The sequence below is a fragment of the Formica exsecta genome, unplaced genomic scaffold, assembly GCF_003651465.1.
Source record: "Formica exsecta isolate Colony F162 unplaced genomic scaffold, ASM365146v1 scaffold74, whole genome shotgun sequence".
NCBI classification, from domain to species: domain Eukaryota; kingdom Metazoa; phylum Arthropoda; class Insecta; order Hymenoptera; family Formicidae; genus Formica; species Formica exsecta.
This window is the reverse complement of record NW_021853506.1, coordinates 14,513-35,706: the sequence shown is the minus strand read 5'-3', so window position 1 is coordinate 35,706 and position 21,194 is coordinate 14,513. Positions and strand designations below refer to the sequence as shown.

Sequence of the window (21,194 nt, the reverse complement as noted above, 5' to 3'; positions counted from 1 at the left end):
CGTTTTTTAATTTAGTTTTAATGTAGTTTTTTAAAACTAAAAAAACCACATAATAGCCATCCCCGAAAAATAAGCAAAATTTTTGTACTTTTTAGTTCTTTTAATTTTTTAGTTTTTTTTAGACTACACATAGTGTGTGGGTGCGTGAGTGGGGGTGTAAAACTAAAAAAAAACACATAGTATGAACCACATGAATCACTAATTTAAATTTTGCAAATGTTATAAATATTTTACTTGGCATATAATAATTATTAATATATAGCGATTATTAATATATAGCGGAATAGAAATTAATAATGTGTGGGTACGTGGTTGGGTGGACGTGTAAAACTAAAAAAAAACCACATAGTAGCCATCCCCGAAAAATTAGAAAAATTTACGCTACTATGTGTGGTCTAAAAAATAGTATCAAAATTTTGCTAATTTTTCGGGGATGGCTACTATGTGGTTTTTTTTTAGTTTTACACGTCCACCCAACCACGTACCCACACATTATTAATTTCTATTCCGCTATATATTAATAATCGCTATATATTAATAATTATTATATGCCAAGTAAAATATTTATAACATTTGCAAAATTTAAATTAGTGATTCATGTGGTTCATACTATGTGTTTTTTTTTAGTTTTACACCCCCACTCACGCACCCACACACTATGTGTAGTCTAAAAAAAACTAAAAAATTAAAAGAACTAAAAAGTACAAAAATTTTGCTTATTTTTCGGGGATGGCTACTATGTGGTTTTCTTAGTTTTAAAAAACTACATTAAAACTAAATTAAAAAACGAAAAAAAACGAAAAAAAAAACAGATAGTAGTTATCCCCGAAAAATTAAAAGAAATTTATATATATAAATTAATCCATCCACCTACGCACTCACACACTATGTGTGATTTTAAAAAAAAATTAAAAAACTAAAAAATTAAAAAAACCACATAGTAGTCATCTCCGAAAAAATAGCAAAATTTTGGTAGTAATTTCGAGAAATTTATATATGTAAATATCGTCTGTATGTCTGTCTGTCTATTAATTTCTATTTCGCTATCTATTAATAATTGTTGTTAAATTTAAAAAATCACCCTTTAAGGGTAATAAGAGTTTATATTTCTTGACGTGAGTCATTTCATAAATGATTATATAAATAAGTTGCTGGTTTCACATGTTAAATGTCATTGATTAAATGAATAGACTGATTAAAACAGAAAATATTATCATGGATGGAGAAATAAATAAATCGAATGAAATTGAAAATGTAATAAATGAAAATAATGGACATGAGATTAAAAGTGTTACCATTAATGAAATAACTGGACAGAGTGAAATAGATAGAGAAATCGAAGAATTTAAAAATGGTAAATATTAAAAAATAATTAATTAGTTAATTTTTGAAAAAAAACTATTCATTTAAATTTTACTAAACTCTTAATAATTATTTAAACGTTTTATCTTTTAATATATTGAGAAATTGGTCGGGTTACGACACAATAAAGAAATTGAAAAACGTAAAGATGACAATGAAGATAATAAAAAGAACAAGAAGAATAAAAAAATAAAATTTGAATTTAATAAATTTTTTTATAATACCATTTACCCACACGCTATGTTCCACATTTATGGACCGATTTTCTTGAAATTGGTACCAAAATTTTGCTAATTTTTCGGGGATGGCTACTATGTGTTTTTTTTAGTTTTACACCCTCTCCTACCCACCCACGCACCCACACACTATGTTTACACCCTCTCCCACGCCTGGTGACGGGGTGTATATAACGTATTTTTCCCGCTCTTGCAAAAAAAATGTACTTTCGCGCGTAACGCGGGCTTAAAGCTAGTATATATATATGTGTGTATGTATTATAATATACATTTACTCTTTTTTTCACATCAAATGCAATCAGATTAAATGAGTTATATTGGAATCATTATCGAAAAAATTTATTATTTGGGAAAAACCTAAAGAATATTTACGAAACCGTTTCGATTTATTTGGCTCTGTACAGATTTGTTACAAATTTATTGTTAATAATTATTAATATATATAGTTAATAATAATTTATTGTTAATAATGCCATCGTATATTTGTATTTATTTAAAAATGTTAATATATACTCCAAAAAAATGATATCCCTAAAAACTTACTTTTTTAAAAAAAGGTAAAAAAAGCGCCAAGTACATGCGCCACTTGTGAAAAACTGTATTTATATATTTATAAAATAGTGTTATTTTAAATTATGGAAATAAAAACCTATAAAAATATTTTAACCAAAAAAATTGTACAAATATATCCTACAAAAATAATGATATCAACAACTTGCGCCAACTAAAAATAAAAATTAAGTAAATATTTTAACCAAAAACAGTTGTACAAAATAGCTGTTTTAATTTTTTTAAATAATAATATTAAAAAATTGCGCTAACTAAATAAAAATTTATGCTATACATATATATAAGATTTATTTATTTCCAATATGAAAAGAAAAAATATATTCAATAATACAAAACACAGAAAACAAAATAAAAAATTGATAGAAAAATTAAAACTTAGGAATTAATATAAAAAATTAAAAATTAATACAAATATGTTACGTCCGGACGACTCCACCATTCCTTCCTTCCGCAACGTTACGGTAACGATCGTCAGTTGGTGATAAAAATGAATCGTTCAGTAAACAGAGCATCTTGCATCTTGCGCCATACATTTCTTTAAAGAAATTTGTCACTTTAATCACTTTAGTCACTTGTCAACATCTATATCTATGAGTAATCGTGAGAAAGACGCAAGAAGACCGGTGACGAAACCGCGCCGATCGCCTCGAAATAAATAAAAATCAGTAGATATCCTTTGCAGTAGAATTTTCCGGCGGAAAAATAAAGTGATACCGAAAAAAATAATAAAATTTCTTCTAACGAAATATCTGACAAGTACAACTGAATCAATAATGATAAAATATCTTTAACGAAATATTCAGTAAATACAGCTGCATCAATATGGATAAAAATAATCATAAGGAAGTAAGATTTTTTCTGATTAGATCACGTGTGCGAGGATCCGCCGGGAAAGTTAATGTTCAAGGGACTTTGAACTGATATCAAGATCACCAATCGACGATCACCACAAACTCGAAAAATAGGAGAAATATCCCGCCTATATATAATGAGGACTAGCACAATTTTTAATTCGTTAAGGTGAAGAATCCCCACTTCTACGCAATTTCAATTCGTTGAAGTTTTTGGAAGATCCCCATTCTTAAAATTAGAATACCTCCAAAAGGGGATTATAAAAAGAGAACTCTTAAGACTCGAAGAGACAGTTACATTTTACAGTCACTTATATTTCAGGCTTCAGCTTCAAGCAGTCTTACTCTGTGCTTTTGCACCGTAATTCGCGAGTAAGTTATTTGTGCAACCAGTGTTCTCACTTGGCATCATCTCCAGAGCAACCACGAATCGAACATCGAGCTACTGACATGAGACACAGAGCGAAATACCGCACAAATTCGCCACTCCTCCACCTTCGAATTACAATTTAAAAAAGTTAGTTCAATTGCATAATTTTTCCTTTCCAATTCATAGCTCTCCGCAGAATGTTTCATTCTTTTAAAATCATCAACCCCTTCCGGTAATAAGTCTTAGAAAATCTTAAATCCTGATCTTAATCTAACACATATGCGAGCGACCAATTTTATACTTCCGACTGTTCTTAATATATACATTTATTGACTTATACATGTTGATTTTGATTTTATTTTATTTTTATTCTATAATTAAATATATTTTTATATTGTATTAACCAGTCAGAGACTTAATGTTAACGATAGAATCTTTCCGTCATCACTCTGACTGATGTCCTCCGTACTAATGTAACACTCGCAAAGAAATACACACACACACACACGTACTCACCAAGAAACCACAATCAATATTATTTTTTTATTTATTTTTATTTTTATTATTTTTTTTTAATTTTTATATAATCATGTATATCTACCATTTATTTCAAATATGAATAAACTCGTACTTTATTAATTAAAATCAAAATAACTCTTTATTAACCCCCACTCATTCCTAGTCGAAAGGTTGCACTTGGTCCCATTCCGTGTAAAAGAGATTAAATTCTCTTACCAAAAAGGGACCATCGAACGAACGTCTGAATAACCAGTGTAATAGTGACTTGGTCGTTTACCTGCTTTTCAGACCTGTCAGTTTGTTCGACTCGATTCCAAACATCACAAGACGTTTAACTTCGAAGTAATAAAAGATAGTTGTTGCGCCTTTCCATTGACCCATCCTTCCTCGAGTCTGGACGTAACACAAATAAAAAAGATAGAAAAAATTTTAATTAAAAAAACTTGGCGCTGCTAAACTAAATAATATGATAAATTTTAATGAATTCTTTAATACATTTACATTGTAGTTATTGATGAAACTAAATTAAATATATTTCTATAAATTAACGGTCAAGTTCGCGGAAGCTGAGTAAGCAGCTGACGAGACAGATTGACAAGCGGAGCACGAGACATGCTCCGGTCAGGACCACACTCCTTCCTAATCAACGACCTAATTAATTAAGATATATAATAAGCGCGAGATGCACCGACGCTAGCTAGCTCAGTAATATAGCTCATTAACATCGCTCGCTCGCTTGCTCAGTAATACAATCGCACAGTATCAAAATACCGTACGTATCGCGCCCGACCATTATAATCGCGAACAAGTGAACAATGTAATAAATCTTGTAAAATATACTACTTTATACCTAACATCCGGGAGTGTCTTATTTAGAGCATGTCTTATTTAGAGCGTGAATCCTAATCCTTTGGGCGTACAAATCCCAAAAGACCTCTTCCTTAGCGGCTAGAGACACAACATTAAATTTAGATCTAAATTAAATTTATTATTTGTTGGTTTTAATATATACTTTGAAAGTTAACAGCGCCAAGTTTTTTTAAATAATTTTTTTCTATTTTTGCTTCCTCATAGAGGAAGCTTTGTTTTCGTGACAAAATTTTTTTTCGAGTTTTCTCTATGAGGAAGCAAAAATTGAAAAATCCGCATGCTTTAAGCAGCTTAAGCATTGTAAGATAAAATGATGAGGAAGCAATGTGCAAGTGTTTAATTTGCACAACTCTACTTGTTTTTATTTGTATTAATTTTTAATTTTTGTTGGCGATAGTTGAATCAACCGCCATTCAAGTCGCACGATGTCGCATATGTAAATGTCATGAGTATGTGAGAAGGATGTTTTTGGGACGTACTTTAATAAATAAATAAAAAAAACAAAAGAGTAAGGAATCATGTACGAGAGAATAAGCGTGTAACCACGAATTGTCGTATATTGTTAATTACAACATCCGACCACTTTGTATATTATAAATAAAGAAGAAGTGTTATCAACCCTGCGTATCATCTATAGAGAAATAATCCCAACAGGTTATGGGCCCAGGACGGTTATAACACTGAGTTTTGAAATATATCGGTTTTGAGATTAGACTGCCACATGCTGTAAATATTCCAGAATAAATTAAGATTGAGATAATGGCAGCAAGTGCATCAAATTCCGCTCGAGTTGAGCCTCTATTCAAGGACAATTATGAAACTTGGAAGATGCAAGTGGAAGCATTGTTGACAAAAAATGATGTCTGGGAATATGTCAGTGGAGAGAAACCTATAGCGGATGAAGTAACTGGGGATAATACCGCCGCCGTTGCCTTAGGTGTTCGAAGGAAGGCAGAATGGACCAACGCGGATAAAAAGGCAGAATCTGATTTGATCCTATCGATACACCCAACAGAGCTGCAGCATGTACGAGGATGTATAACGTCTCGTGAGGTTTGGCTGAAACTTGAATCCATATATGCATCGAAAGGTCCTGCTAGAAAAGCCACGCTGCTCAAGCAGCTAATGCTTCAAAAATTAAATGAAGGTGGTGATGTCAGAAACCACATGAATAGATTCTTCGACGCAGTAGACCGTCTAGCTGCAATGGATGTACAGGTACATAAAGATTTGTTGTCAGTAATGTTACTTTATAGTCTCCCAGCCAGTTACGAGAACTTCAGATGCGCTATTGAGTCCCAAGATGAGTTACCGCCTGTAGATGCTCTCAAGGTTAAAATCCTCAAGGAGAGTGATGTAAGAAAGCAGTCAAGTGTAATTGAGATGACCGGAGCTCATGCAGCTAGAGGAAATGGAAATCGACGACGGCAAGGGTATGGTAAGAATCACGAGAAAAATACACCTGCAAGTACTTTTAAGGGAAAATGCTACAAGTGTGGTAAGCAAGGCCATAAGTCACCGGATTGTCCAACAAAGAAGAATGGAATCAATACTGGAAAAGGAAAACACAATTCAAAGTCTACAGATGATACTTTTGTCGCATATTATAGTAGAAGTCGAGTGTCGAGTAACGGAGAGGCCACGATACGACCATGGATCCTAGATAGCAGTTGTACGGCGCATTTATGTGGAGATAAGGATTTTTTGCGTACAAGTTGGGATTTTTTTATATACTTGGCGTATTCTTTTTTACCTTTGTGAGGTTTTTTTAGGTGTTTAAGTATCTTAATGCGTCCACATATGGAAAAATCAACTTAGCTAGTCAGGCATCCAACGAAATTAAAGGAAAAGGCACTGTAGGTTTATCAGTAGCAAATGGAAAAGATCTCAGGTCAGTAGAATTCCTTGACACTCTATTTGTGCCAGAACTCAGATCAAATTTAATCTCAGTTGCTAAGATTACTAATAAGGATCACGACGTGCTATTCAAACGTGACTCAGCTATTGTTTTCGACCAACAAAGATAAATAAAGTTAACAGCGGAACGTCAGGAGTATTGGAGGCGTTCAAATTATATCAAGTCCTCGTTGAAAGGCAGATCGGGAAGAAAATTAAATGTGTTCAATCCGATAATGGTAAGGAATACTGCAGTGAAGAATTTGATTCGTACCTAGATGGTCAAGATAGAACGTCGATTGACAGTTGTGAGGACACCATAACAAAATGGCGTCGCTGAGCGCATGAACAGAACATTGTTAGACATGGCGCCCTGTCTTTTAATCCAATCAGGACTACCACTTATGTTTTGGGCTGAAGCAATTGCAACCGCTAATCACATTAGAAATAAATGTCCATCTAGTAGTCTAAATGGAGAAGTACCATATAAAAAATGGACAGGCCGAGCGACAACATGGAATTATTTAAGGACATTCGGATCAACAGTATATGTCTTGGATAAAAATCCATCGAAAAGCAAACTCGCTGAGAGATCAATAAAAGGAGTGTTTGTTGGATACCCACGAGAACCAAAGGGCTATAGAGTATGGTTACCAGAAGCCAGAAAATTTATTGTCGCAAGGGATGTTAAATTCCAAGAAGACAACACCGAAAAATCTAGAGACATTCATAAAGAAATTGTGTTGATCGATGATGACATTGAAAGACCTCAAGAGGAGATTCAAGTCGAGATCATGACTAAGAAGACAAATACGAAAAATACCTTTTTAAGGAAGGCACCGGAGCCACCAGCATCAAGCCCTGAGCTTGTACTAGAGAATAGAAGAGGACGAGGAAGATCAAGATTACTCCGTACGGGATCTAGAGGTCGTTCTAGGAAATTATTCTCATCTGCTCGAAGAAGTGATCTTGAAGAACCGGAAATTCCAACGATTCAAGTTAGTGATGAAGAAGACGATGAAGTATTTGCTGGAGTTGTAGAAGTGACCCTAAAGGAAGCAATGTCTCCTGAAAGTGACGAATGGAAAGGAGCCATTCAATTGGAAGTTGAGAGCCTAATTAAGAATAACACTTGGAAAATTGTTGAGAAACCACAAGGACAAAGCGTAATTGGCAGTCGCATTGTGTTAACAAACAAGTATAAACTAGATGGATCCATTGAACGAAGAAAAGCTCGAATTGTCGCAAAAGGATATAGCCAGAAATTTGGAGTAGATTATAATGAAACTTTCGCTCCTGTAGCAATAATAGAGTCAATACGACTCATGTTGGCTCTTGCAGCTGAGCTTAAAGTGGAAGTCCGACAGTGCGATGTGGTAACAACATACCTAAATGGGAACCTTGAAGAAAAAGTCTTTATGATTCCAGAAATGCTACCAGAAATGCTAGAGAAAATCACAAGGACCGACAAACGGCCAAGGAGGTAAAGAAAGGAGCCATAGAGATGTTGAAGAAATCAAAGTACGGCGGAGACGCATGTCGATTGCAGAAAGCCATTTACGGATTAAAGCAAGCAGGTCGACAATGGTACGTTCGTCTTACGAAGAAATTAACCAGCATTGGACTAGTACCAACTAGAGGTGAACCTTGCATGTATTACACAGAGCGCAATGGAAACCTATTGTTGCTGATCATCTATGTAGATGACATATTGATAGCATCAATGGACCTCGAATGGATCGAAGAGATCAAATCCAAGCTACTCAAAGAGTTTGAGATCAAGGACCTTGGACCAGCGAAGCACTGTCTGGGAATGGAAATAAATCAAGAAGAGAACTTCATCGTAATAACCCAAACAAGATACATCCTGGATATACTCGAGAAGTATGGGATGAGTCAATGCAATCCAGTGATGACACCGGCTGAGCTCTAAACCAAAGAAGTGGGCAAACCCACCGGAGAGACCAAAGATGGGAATTGGCCTTATCGGGAGCTAATAGGAGCTCTGATGTACCTTGCAGTAGGAACCAGGCCAGATATTGCAAACACCATATCGAGACTTGCTCAATTTTCCAATGAACCTGCTAGTCAGCATTGGGCAGCAGCAAAGAGAGTTTTAAAATATCTGGCTGGGATCAAGGATATAGGATTGATGTATACTAGAACAGAAGAGCCTCTGTTCGGATATTCTGATGCGGACTGGGAAGGCTGTGTAACTGACCGACGCTCGTTTACCGGTTATACTTTTATCCTGGGTGGAGCAGCAATAACTTGGAAGTCGCAGAAGTAACGAACGGTTGCCTTATCCTCAACTGAGGCTGAGTATGTTAGTTTATCTGAAGCCGCAAATGGAGAGTTGCATCTACGTAGTCTATTATATGAAATAGGACTAGAAGAAGTGTCAGATGTAAAACTGTACATTGACAATCGTGGAGCGCAACACTTGGCATCAAATTTGATGTACCACTCCAGGACAAAACACATCGATATTCGTTATCATTTTGTTTAGGAATCTGTTGAGACAGGTTAGTTATTCTGGAACATGTACCGATCGATCAGATGGTAGCGGATATCTTAACGAAAACGTTATGGAAGACACCACATTGGAGATGCGTCTACGATCTAGGATTAGTTATCTTGGAAATTTGTCAACAGCGTGCATCCTGAGGGGGCGTGTTGGCGATAGTTGAATCAACCGCCATTCAAGTCGCACGATGTCGCATGTGTAAATGTCACAAGTATGTGAGAAGGATGTTTTTGGGACGTACTTTAATAAAAAAAAATAAAAAAAACAAAAGGGTAAGGAATCATGTACGAGAGAATAAGCGTGTAACCACGAATTGTCGTATCCATTGTTAATTATAACATCCGACCACTTTGTATATTATAAATAAAGAAGAAGTCTTGATAACTCTTGACCATCTTTTTTTTATTGACTATCCGAATTTATATTTTTACTTACTGACCGTTAATATTGAACTTTCTTGACCGTATCTACCGAAATTCCTTTTTTTTTATTTATTTATTTTATTTATTTTATTTTTTTATCAATGAAGAGAGTCCAGTCGTGGATTTATGGAAGACACCACATTGGAGATGCGTCTACGATCTAGGATTAGTTATCTTGGAAATTTGTCAACAGCGTGCATCCTGAGGGGGCGTGTTGGCGATAGTTGAATCAACCGCCATTCAAGTCGCACGATGTCGCATGTGTAAATGTCACAAGTATGTGAGAAGGATGTTTTTGGGACGTACTTTAATAAAAAAAAATAAAAAAAACAAAAGGGTAAGGAATCATGTACGAGAGAATAAGCGTGTAACCACGAATTGTCGTATCCATTGTTAATTATAACATCCGACCACTTTGTATATTATAAATAAAGAAGAAGTCTTGATAACTCTTGACCATCTTTTTTTTATTGACTATCCGAATTTATATTTTTACTTACTGACCGTTAATATTGAACTTTCTTGACCGTATCTACCGAAATTCCTTTTTTTTTATTTATTTATTTTATTTATTTTATTTTTTTATCAATGAAGAGAGTCCAGTCGTGGATAGAAACGTTAACGTTTGAAAGTGTTTATTTGCGACCTGCGCTATATTTATTTTTATTTTAATTGTTAAGACTTGCACCTATTATTTATTTCCGTAAGTTGTTTAAAATTTGCTTGATGTTTGCTTGCTCCTTAAGCCCATTTATGTACTTGTTTTGATTTTATAGGAGTTCTGTCATTATTTTAAAGAAGAAGTGTTATCGACCCTGCGTATCATCTATAGAGAAATAAACCCAACAATTTTTGTATAAATTTTCAATTTTTTATATTAATTTCTAAGTTTTAATTTTTCTATCAATTTTTTATTTTGTTTTCTGTGTTTTGTATTTTTGGATATATTTTTCTTTTCATATTGGAAATAAATAAATTTTATATACATAGCATAAATTTTTATTTAGTTAGCGCAACTTTTTAATATTATTATTTTGTAAGAAATTAAAACAGCTATTTTGTACAATTATTATTTTTTTGGTTAAAATATTTGTTTAATTTTTATTTTCAGTTGGCGCAAGTTATTGATATCATTATTTTTAGAATATATTTGTACAATTTTTTTTGGTTAAAATTCTCTTATAAGTTTTTATTTTCAATAATTTTAAATAACACTATTTTATAAATATATATAAATACAGTTTTTCACAAGTAGCGCATGTACTTGGCGCTCTTTTTTACCTTTTTTAAAAAAGGTAAGTTTTTAGGGACATTATTTATACACATTATATCATTTACTGAACATAAAATATCTTGATCAAGATTCGGATTTTGTTGTAAACGATATTCAGTTGCTTTATTTTTATCTACAATAAAAAGTTGATCATAACTTAGATTTTCATGAGGCGCAGGATATAATACGGTATTAATTTGATAAAATAAATTTGTCCTCTAATTTTAAAACAATACGGTCCACGTCTTTGTGTATTAAAACATGATACACACTATTCAAAAAAAAAATTAAGGAACATTTTTTATACCCTAAAAATCGGGGTATTTTCAAACCGCTGAAACTCAACGAAATATCATCGTAGGTAAAAAATTAAAAAAGCATTTTGTAGCTTGAAGTTTCAACTTTAACGCGCCATTGATGATCTTTTTAAATTTTTGTATTTTCCTGTTTCTGTGCTTTAAAAAAGAACATATTGTTGTTCCTTAAAATTGCGTATTTTTGATACTCTGCAACTAAATAAAAAAATTTCTCTTGAAAAATTCAATTCAAGTTCCACAATATAACATTTTGCTTACAAAATGCTTTTTTTTAATCTTGCTACGTGTTTTTTTACCAAGTTACACGATTTTGAAATTAATTACTCGATGATTTTTCATCGAATTTCAGCGGTTTGAAAATAGTCCAATTTTTAGGATATGAAAAGTGTCCCCTATTTTTTTTTTTTTGAATAGTGTATTTGCATTAAATAATACAAATAAAAATATTTTATTATCACGAATATATAACCATAAAAATTTTTTGATTTTAGATGACTCCCGTTAAATAATTCATAAAGTTCATGTGGAGGTTGTGATAGAGGATCTAAATGTACAGAGCCATGTTTACAACAATCATTAAATGAATTACTTTTATTAATTATTTTTTCAGACTTGAAATGTCTTGCTCCACAATGTTCTTATAATACATTCATTTATCCTATATAATGTTCAATAATATGTTGTAATTGAATAAAATGAATAGTGTTAATTTCTGTGTATTCTTTGTTTTTACCTCGAGCTTTTTGGGCTCATTTTGTTAATTTTTTTTTATCGACAATAAAATATTGTCTATTATTATTATGTATTATATCAATATTATTGGTTACAAAAAAAAATTGTAATGCTTAATGTGGAAGGTTGTGATATCATTTCATCCATAGTATATACTTTGTCAGATGTAATAGTTGAAGCATGAGGATTTATTATTACTTTCGGAATATTTACAGAATTTTTTTATTATATTTGAGCAAATCTCACCGGGAGTGTTTGTTATATATCGATTATTTTCATTTATATTATTTGTTATTCGCTTTGCTTTTCGTAACTCATCCTGACGTTTTACTTTTTTCTCTCGTTTATTTCGTTGATATTCCTCTTTTTCTTCAACTGTTCGTATTATGTTTCGTCGAAGCATAATTAATTATTATCCAAATTTTTATTTAAATCAACAATATATGTAATGTTAAAAATATAAATAATTTAAAAAATTTATATATATATATATACAATATGTATAATTTGTTTTACAATATATTAATATCAATTTAATTTCTAATATTTATAATTGACAATATCAATATATGTATATTAACAATTTAATTTAAATTATTTAATACCTCAATAATTCAATAATTAATAATGATATATTAGCAAATATTAATAATCTAATTTAATATATTCAATATTTCAATATCATATATTAATATTAATTTAATTTAAAGTCTTCAATATTCCAATATTATATAATATATTTAAATTAAATTAAATTCTAAACATAGCAATTAACACCATATATCAACAATAGTATATATAAATAATTCAGTTTAATAAATCAATTCAGTTCAATTCAGTTCATTTTAATTTAATATATTTAACACTTTAATATACCAGTAATCAATTCAACACTTCAATAATTCAATAATCCAATAATCAACTCACTATTTCTATTTCAATATTTCAATAATTCAATAATTAATTCGCTGACCCCGATATTCGGTCAAATATTCGTAATAGTGCAGATACACATAATATTTTACTAAATTCATATTGAAGTCATATCAATTTAACCGGAAAATAAAAGAATGATTTAAAAATACATCTCAAACAATCACAAATCATTACAATCATTATGACAAATCATGAAAGTTTCTTTTCTTCGCTGTCTCTATTTTATTGATTGACTTATTTGACAAGATTCTGATCTTTGTGTAATAAGCAAAACACCACATCATAAGCAGATGTACTTCATTTGATCTAGTGTCAGCTTTTGACCAACTGTGGCTAAATTGAGAATATAATAGCTAAAGTTTACTGAGTTTGTGTTCAGTTCAAACTTTATAGGATCCATATTTTTGCATTTATCAATTTCAAATGATGTATCTGTGTAGCAACATATAAAGAGGCAGCATAGCGATTGGAATGTCTAACTGTCGAGGAATACACGACTGGATGTGACGAATCCTCACAGATAGCTCAAAAAATTACCAAATCTTTCGCTGATCAAGCTGAGAGAAAGAAAAAAGAAATTCTTAATGTTATGGCTGTGCCAACTCTCCAAATGAATTCCAGTAATTTGAGTCTCCATCTCTTAATGGAAAAAATACTTATTTTTTTACAGTTTAAGATCAATTTTTAAAGTGATCCGTAGTATTTGTAACTATGCTTAGTTTTATACCCCATTATACAAATGATATTTTTCATAAAAGGTAACTGTAACGACAACCGGAAAAAATAACAGTCACTAATGTTTTATTATATTTGTTTTTCAACATGTTTGTATGGAATACAAAAGAAAAATAATCTTTTACATTAAGGGATACAAAATATATACAGAAATAAACAGTCTACATCACATTTAAATAAAATAATTAATGATAAATATTTCATTAACAAAATAAATAAAATGATTTTTTCAAACTAATGAGTCATGCTCATCTTTGCTCGAGTATAATGCACCTATTGCAATTTTTTATCTTTTGTAGCATCTCAGAAATCATCCTCAAATTATTCAACTTCATCCGAGAGATGAGAGTAGTGAGAGTACTCTTAAAGATGCGAATGTTGCACGTAGATCTAAATTTGAAACTAGTCAAAAATCAGGTTAATATGAAAAAATATTTGTTATTTGCTAGGCGGGCATGATGGAGTATCCTACTATACATATTTTTAAAATGGCTACTAGATGATAATGCAATGTTTGTGTTTCATTTTTATATTTTTAAACATTTGTACCAAAAGTGCAAGGTCAATTAAAATATTCAAAGCACTGTGAATCGCTTGATGGGAAATTTCGTACGAAGTTGGATGTCAAGCAAAGAACTTCGATGAACATTCACTCAAGGTCAATATCTCCGATCAAATCCTCGCCAAAACGTCTCCAATCATTTCCAAACAGATCTTCGCCAACATACAATGTACCACACGAGTTGGAATTCATAAATACTCACACAATTTTCGCATTTATTTCTATGATCTTTTCACTATATCTTACTTGCGTGTTTATGTTTTTTTGTTTACATTTGCGTCACTGTCAGTATATTTTCGCTAAGAATTTCTTTTGTTTACATTTAGAGTTGTTTTTATGTTACTGCTAGTACGCTTCAGAATTGTACACTTTTTCACAATTGCTACCCCATGCAAAGCGAGGTTCAACGCAAACCTATGTATCTAGTTTTTTGATAGTGGAGCCCGCCCGCAGGGGGGGGGCGGAACATACTGTCTCTACGCATATACTTTTTAATGCGAAGTAAGGTTTCACATGGGTTTATCTGCAATTTTATAATTTTTTGAGAGTTTTATATTTACATCTTTCCACTTTATATTTATGCATTAAAAAGTATATGCGTGGAGACAGTATGTTCCGTCCCCCCTGAGGCTCCACTATTAAAAAACTAGACACATAAGTTTGCGTTGAACCTCGCTTCGCGTGGAAAATGGAAAAATTCAAGGAGCTTCGTTCCCGGAAATATAAACAAATACTTTTTCCACATCTGCTTTACACAAATACAACATGAACAAACTTTATTTTTTCTTATTTTATAACAGAAAAAGCATTAAAACTGTGAAACTTTAAAATTGCATATCTCTGGAACCAGAAGAGAGCGCCACAAAATTCAAAGTGCGTATTACTTAGAAATGTGTCCTCTATAATATATGTGAAAATGAAAACGATCCGTAAGATGTAAGTTAATCTGAACATTTACCGTATATTATTACGTATTTTCCTTTATACTTTAGATCTTCCGGAACCGATTCAGCAAATACACCGATGCAAAAAATTAATACGAAGTATCCGAAACTTGTAATGCCACTAAACAAAAATGCGGTCCAAAAGTTACATGTGGTCAATAGTCTTGCAGAATATGGTGGTAATTTAATATTTATCTTCTCTTAAATTTTAGTATCAAAGGACTCAACCATTCATATTCCCTTAATTAAATTGTAATTATAGATATGAAGTTAATCGTGATTGAGCTGAGAAATCTTAGATTTGAACAACGACAAACAACCATGGCAATAAATAAGATGCAAGAAACTCTGGATTACATATTAGCAACTGATGCTGTATAATCAAAATATACAAACGAATCATTTGAAAGAAAATATAAAATTCAGCTCCCAATTCCGACGTACGAACAATTTGTAACATTTAATAGGAGACTTTCAGGAGATAAAGAATACCTAACAGTTTTCGTAAGTATTAAGATGTGAGGTTATTTTAATGGATATGATATCTATAGCGGCTTGTGGTTTTATTTTTAGGTGCAAGCGTTGTCGCGAAAGTTCGACGAAATAAAATCTATTACAAAAAATATCACCGTTTCTCTGGAAAGATATTTATCTCGTGACGTAGCCTTATTGTTTAATGCACTAAAAAGAATAAAAGGTAAATTTGTTTTCAAGGACACAGCGGTTTCAAATTGTTTGCTGTGACATAAAATAAATAAAACTAATAAATATACAAACTAAAATATAATTAAATAATTATTATTTTGTTTCAAAATTGCAGAAGTCATTGACGAAAAGTCCGAGAACCAGCTAATATCAAAAAAATCTGATGAAATACTTGACTCATCTAGGAGCCGTTCTTTCTAACGTCAAGGATTGGGGAATAACTCGAGTTCGATCCTCGATTAGCGAAAAGAATTTCTACAAATATAAGCAATAAATAAACACCAGTAAAAACATTTCACCAGTAAAAAAACTATAATATTTTTCTTTTATTATATAGATAAACATGCCAAAGATAAAAAACGGCTGAAAAATAATTTAAGATTATTGAATATGAAAATGTTAATTTATGTGGGCTTTTATTAGCTATAAAGGCAAGGAAAATAATAAATATTTTTTAAAATAATAATAATCCTGAATTTATCATTTCGCATTTCCTGGAATATATGGCACTACTTAAGTGGCAGGTTAGCCCGCCTAGCCAATATCCGGGAGGCGGCGAAAAATACTATCGGTTGGATAATTTTACATCTCTAGAGGCTAAATTTCACAAAAGTTACACATAGACCTAAGTGCTAGCTGAGTTTCCTCAGTTGGCACTAGATAGTGTCTAAAAAAACTGACTCGCATCTAGACATCCGAGTCGAAATTTCCACACGTAGAGTAAAGCGAAAATAACAGGGGGCGAAAGATATAGATATTGCGACTTTTTACCGCGGTCGAACGATAAGCGCGCTCGCCGTCTTGATTTCTCCGTCCCGCGGATGAATGTTGCGCCGACGAACGGAAAATGCCGGAACGTCGTTGTAAAAAAAGGGAATAATCCAGGAAAGATAACGCGGGTAGGAACGGGATATTAAGAATTTCACGTGTGCCGTGATGGAAACCTAGATATAACATGGAAATCAAAAATTGAGCGCCAGATACGGTCTCTCACGTATCAATCCGCAACGCGCAACAAGATTATTCCGAACGCGAGATATATCGAAATCCGCCGGACTAGCTAGCTCGCTTAACAATAGAGAGGGCGAGTGTTGGATTAACGCGATTATTAAGCAAGAAACGACAAACACGGGAGCGACAAACATAAACTGAAAGTAAAGACGTTAAATGGAACAGAGAAAATAACAAGTTTATTATAATAAACAGAGCCGAGGCTCTTCGAGAGTAATAATAATAAAGATCGTGCAGATATTCGGCTGCGATAAAGACACGGGCGCGAGACTGGATGTTAGACACGGGGCGCGAAACCCTAGTAGACTTACGCTGATGTCGGCCCGTTAAACCGGTTGCATTCCCTCTCGGCGTTGAATACGCCTCGCACCGCGGACATGACAATTAATGCGCTTCCATTTCAATCCGGGCGATAGCCCGTTCAGAATCTCGATATGAATCACTTAGAGGCGACCGCATCGCTCGCTATTATTACTTAATTATTATTACGTAACTTATTTCTAACATGCAGTTCGCGAAATACGCACATTCTTTATTTCTAGACAAACGTGAAAAGCATACACGACGTTCAATGCACATTCACGCAATCCGTACGATAATCGCGAGAGAAGCTCTTACAAAACGCGCACACAATTTCCAGACGCGACGATTAACAAACAAAGAAGACGAGATGTACTTTACGCGATCGACACTCACACTCAGACGACAGGCATACGGTACGAACGAGACTCTCTAAACATGTGAAAACCAACGCATACACAATATACGGAATCCGGGTCTCCAGAGAGACGATATCCGGTTTATTAAACGCGATGTCAATATCTTAATCTGCGGAAATTGTTATTCTAAAAGCTCCAGGGCTCGAATCGTTTGACGACGTGGCTGACGTGACGCGAAAATTACACCGAAGAACGGAGCATAGCCCGTACGTGAAAATACTAATTCACGTCCACGATGACAGAACGCAATCCCGGGCGCGATCGCGCGTGGCTCAATTAAGTGTAGGTAACCTCACCGGCACTGTCCTCCCGATGGTGTAGCAAAGGGCTGGCCTTGTCCTTTGGTCCCGGCTCTCTCTTTCGTAACAGTTCTCAGGGTCCCTCCCGCTCGCAACGACGTACGATCGGTCGCTCTCTCGCTAGCTCACGAAAAACCGTCTGAGCTTTATGAACACCCGCGCCAGTCTGTCCCCGAGATTCTCGTGATCTAGAATCGATACCGCGGGGCCAGCCGGTGCTGCGCACATGGGGTGCGTATTATCGCGTCCAATCACGGGTTACCACGCGCTGTGGGCGGCAGGCGGCGCGCTCAGTACCGAGATCGTATCGGAGGTGCGCGCGCCCCCGGTATCGATAACGATAACTTGTTGGGGCCCGCTCAGCGGGGTCATGGAGTCCAAGTAGGATGTTTGAACCGAAAGTGTTGTTGCGATTTTCGCTGCTGTCTTTTCCGGCGCGCTGTGCCCTACAGCGGCAGCGTTTCTGCAGTGCCTCCAAGGGAAACGGCTCTGCACGGTCCTGAGTCCTGAGTCCTTGCGCGAGGATCCACTCGCTGTCCCGTGCATCACGCATCACGCGCGCAGATCCTGATCGTGCCGAAAGGTTTGACGTTAGTTGTTTTAAGGACTGAAGTACCGGCTCATCTTCCCCTGAAGGTCGCTCGAGATCGTCGATAGCTGGTTCTTGTCGTCGACCAAAAACGGTCTCCTGCCTTCTCCTCCGATAAGGCTCTCAAAATAAATATTCATACAAAGAAAAATAACAAACAAAATTAATATAATGAACAGAATCTTTATTAATAAGGCCTCTCTAGAGACTGCGGTACGGTTCTCGCAATTTTTTGATTGGCGCGGCCCTTCAGCCTGCGCTTTGCCATCGGAAAGGGATCCGGCGGACGCGCGCGAGACGGCAACGTCACACTATACAGGGTATCCTAAAACTACCGTATCTTCTCTTAATGGCAGATTTCTTAGAACATTTCAAGACAAAAATACTAATACAAAAATGTCGAGGCTATAATAGCTTTTAAACGGGAAGCGATTATATTTTACGAATGACAGGGCTGAGATTTCGCGCGCTCAGGCACGGCGAAATAGTAGACACTTTCATGGTAACATTGATCGACCACTTTGACAGCTGAAGTTGAAATATGTAGCAAATTTTTACTTGAATCATTTTTAAAATTAGTTTTTGCATCCATTATTCGTAAAAAGAATGTAATAATGCAATGCGTAGAGAAGCGAGAAAACATATAATGACAATGTTATTGTAAATTTATACGATAATCATAATATCATAAAAAAGGCGCTCCATTCATAGAAGCACTTTTTTCACTTGTCATTTAGCCGTGCCTGAGCGCGCAAGATCTCAGCCTTGTCATTTATAAAATATAATTGCTTTCCGTTTAAAAACTATTATAGCCTCGACATTTTTGTATTAGGATTTTCGTCTTGAAACGCTCTAAGGAATCTGCCATTAAGAGGAGATACGGTAGTTTTAGGACACCCTGTATAGCAGATACGTACGCATGTGTTGGTTATCTCATGAAGCTAAACAAGGTACAACATGTTTCAGTACGTCTGCGGCCTAGGTACTGAGTGGATGTATGCAGTGACCATAATATATTTTCGAGGCCATAAAGTATTTTTTTCCGAGCTTGTCAAACTTTTAATATAAATATTTCCACTACAAGTAAATACTTCATCTTTTATTTATATTTGAGTTCAGTTATTTTTGCATATTATAATGATTATTGCTTATCCATTTTTGACATTTTATCATTAAAAATTTTAAATCGAAGTTCAAAAACATAATCAGGGACCATTGTAATATCATTGTCTGAGGTTGAATGTAACGTTATAACCGACCCCGGCTGATGTTTATTTCATTTTGGATCATAATTAAACTATTTTTATTTTAGAATGCCTCATACCAAGATAGAAAGACTGACAGGGATATAAAAGATATATCAGTCCATGAACAGGTATACGAGGATATAAATAAAGAGATATTGTCTATTCGAGTAGCTGTAAAGAAATATGAGTTGTGTCACATGTCTTTGGCAGGATATAAAAAGGAAAGGAAAAAAGTTTTTTTTACTATTGACCCCCTATAGTGTTACAATCAACCCGAAATAGGGGACAATTTTAACATTTCTTTTTGTTTTCATTTTTGATTGATAATTTTGATTTTATTTATCACAAGGCTTAAATGTTATGATTTCGATAAGAAGAAATGAATACGTTAGCTTGAGGTATCAAAAATTTTTTTTTTGTTATAATAGTTCTTCCACAATCAAGTTCTAAAGTCAAATTGTTACTTTTGACCTTGCTCTACCCTACAATTTTTTTCGCAGAGTTACGGCGTATCAAAGTTATTCATACATTTTTGTTCAATTACCGTCAGCATTAGCATTGACACAATGCTAATGTTGATTATAATTGAACCAAAATATGTAACTTTGATGAACAAAATAGGTAACTTTGATACGCTGTAACTCCGCTAAAAAAATCGTAATAAACCTTATTTTTTCAATTTATAAAGAAAAGTTTACGTACACATTTTACGTACCAGATATAAGTTTCGAATCAAATTTTATTTTATTATCTACGGCTATGCTTGAAAAGCAAATTGCATGATCTTTTATAATTTTTATAAAATGTTGACTGCTGATTTTGTTATTTATGTCTCTTATTTACATGATATTTCTTAATATTCTTAATATATAAATTTCTTAATATTGAGATATGACGTATGCATATAAATACGTAGGAAATGTTTGAAATTTGGTTTATCCAGATTTTTTGTAATAATGAAATATATACAAATGTTTAATATTGTATATTATTACTAAATTACAAATATTATTGGTAAATATTTAGATTAACATACCCACCTCCAATGACTTTGACCTTGACATATGTTGTCAAGGTCCTGAGTAACATCCAAGAGGTTTTAGCCGTCGCTCGTTGTTTATTAAATAGTTATTAACAAAAGAATTTAAATGAAATGTACGTAATTTTCAAACAACGTGTATATAAGAATAGTGAGTTTGTATGTTGACCTACTTTAGGACTTCTCAATGTTTATTATTGTTTACTAGAAGCTTTCACTTGTCTATTATTGCCAGTCTTTGTGTTACTCTTGTTAATGTGGTTGAATCAAGAAGAAAGTATGATTGGTGGCCATGGCTGCATTCTAGAAATTGATGAAGCAAAAGTTGGCAAACGAAAATATAATCGCGGTCGAATTGTTAAAGGACAATGGGTATTTGATGCATTTGAATGTGAAAGTAAACGCACATTTATTGTGCCTGTTAATGATCGTTCTGAATTAACACTGTTAAATATAATACGTC

The 21,194-nt window shown here is 33.6% G+C and overlaps 1 protein-coding gene across 2 annotated transcripts in view; it reads right to left on the bottom strand.

The window, feature by feature from the left end:
- The window catches only part of LOC115243840 (phytanoyl-CoA dioxygenase, peroxisomal-like), a 52,627-nt gene extending 34,569 nt beyond the window's left edge, over positions 1-18,058 (bottom strand). Inside the window, exon 1 of one of the 2 annotated variants that reach the window (XM_029821094.1) lies at positions 17,854-18,058. The gene's annotated coding sequence lies outside the window, so the exon portion shown is untranslated. The remainder of the gene's footprint in view (positions 1-17,853) is intronic. The other variant, XM_029821095.1, reaches the window with a different exon arrangement.
- Positions 18,059-21,194: the final 3,136 nt, after the last annotated feature.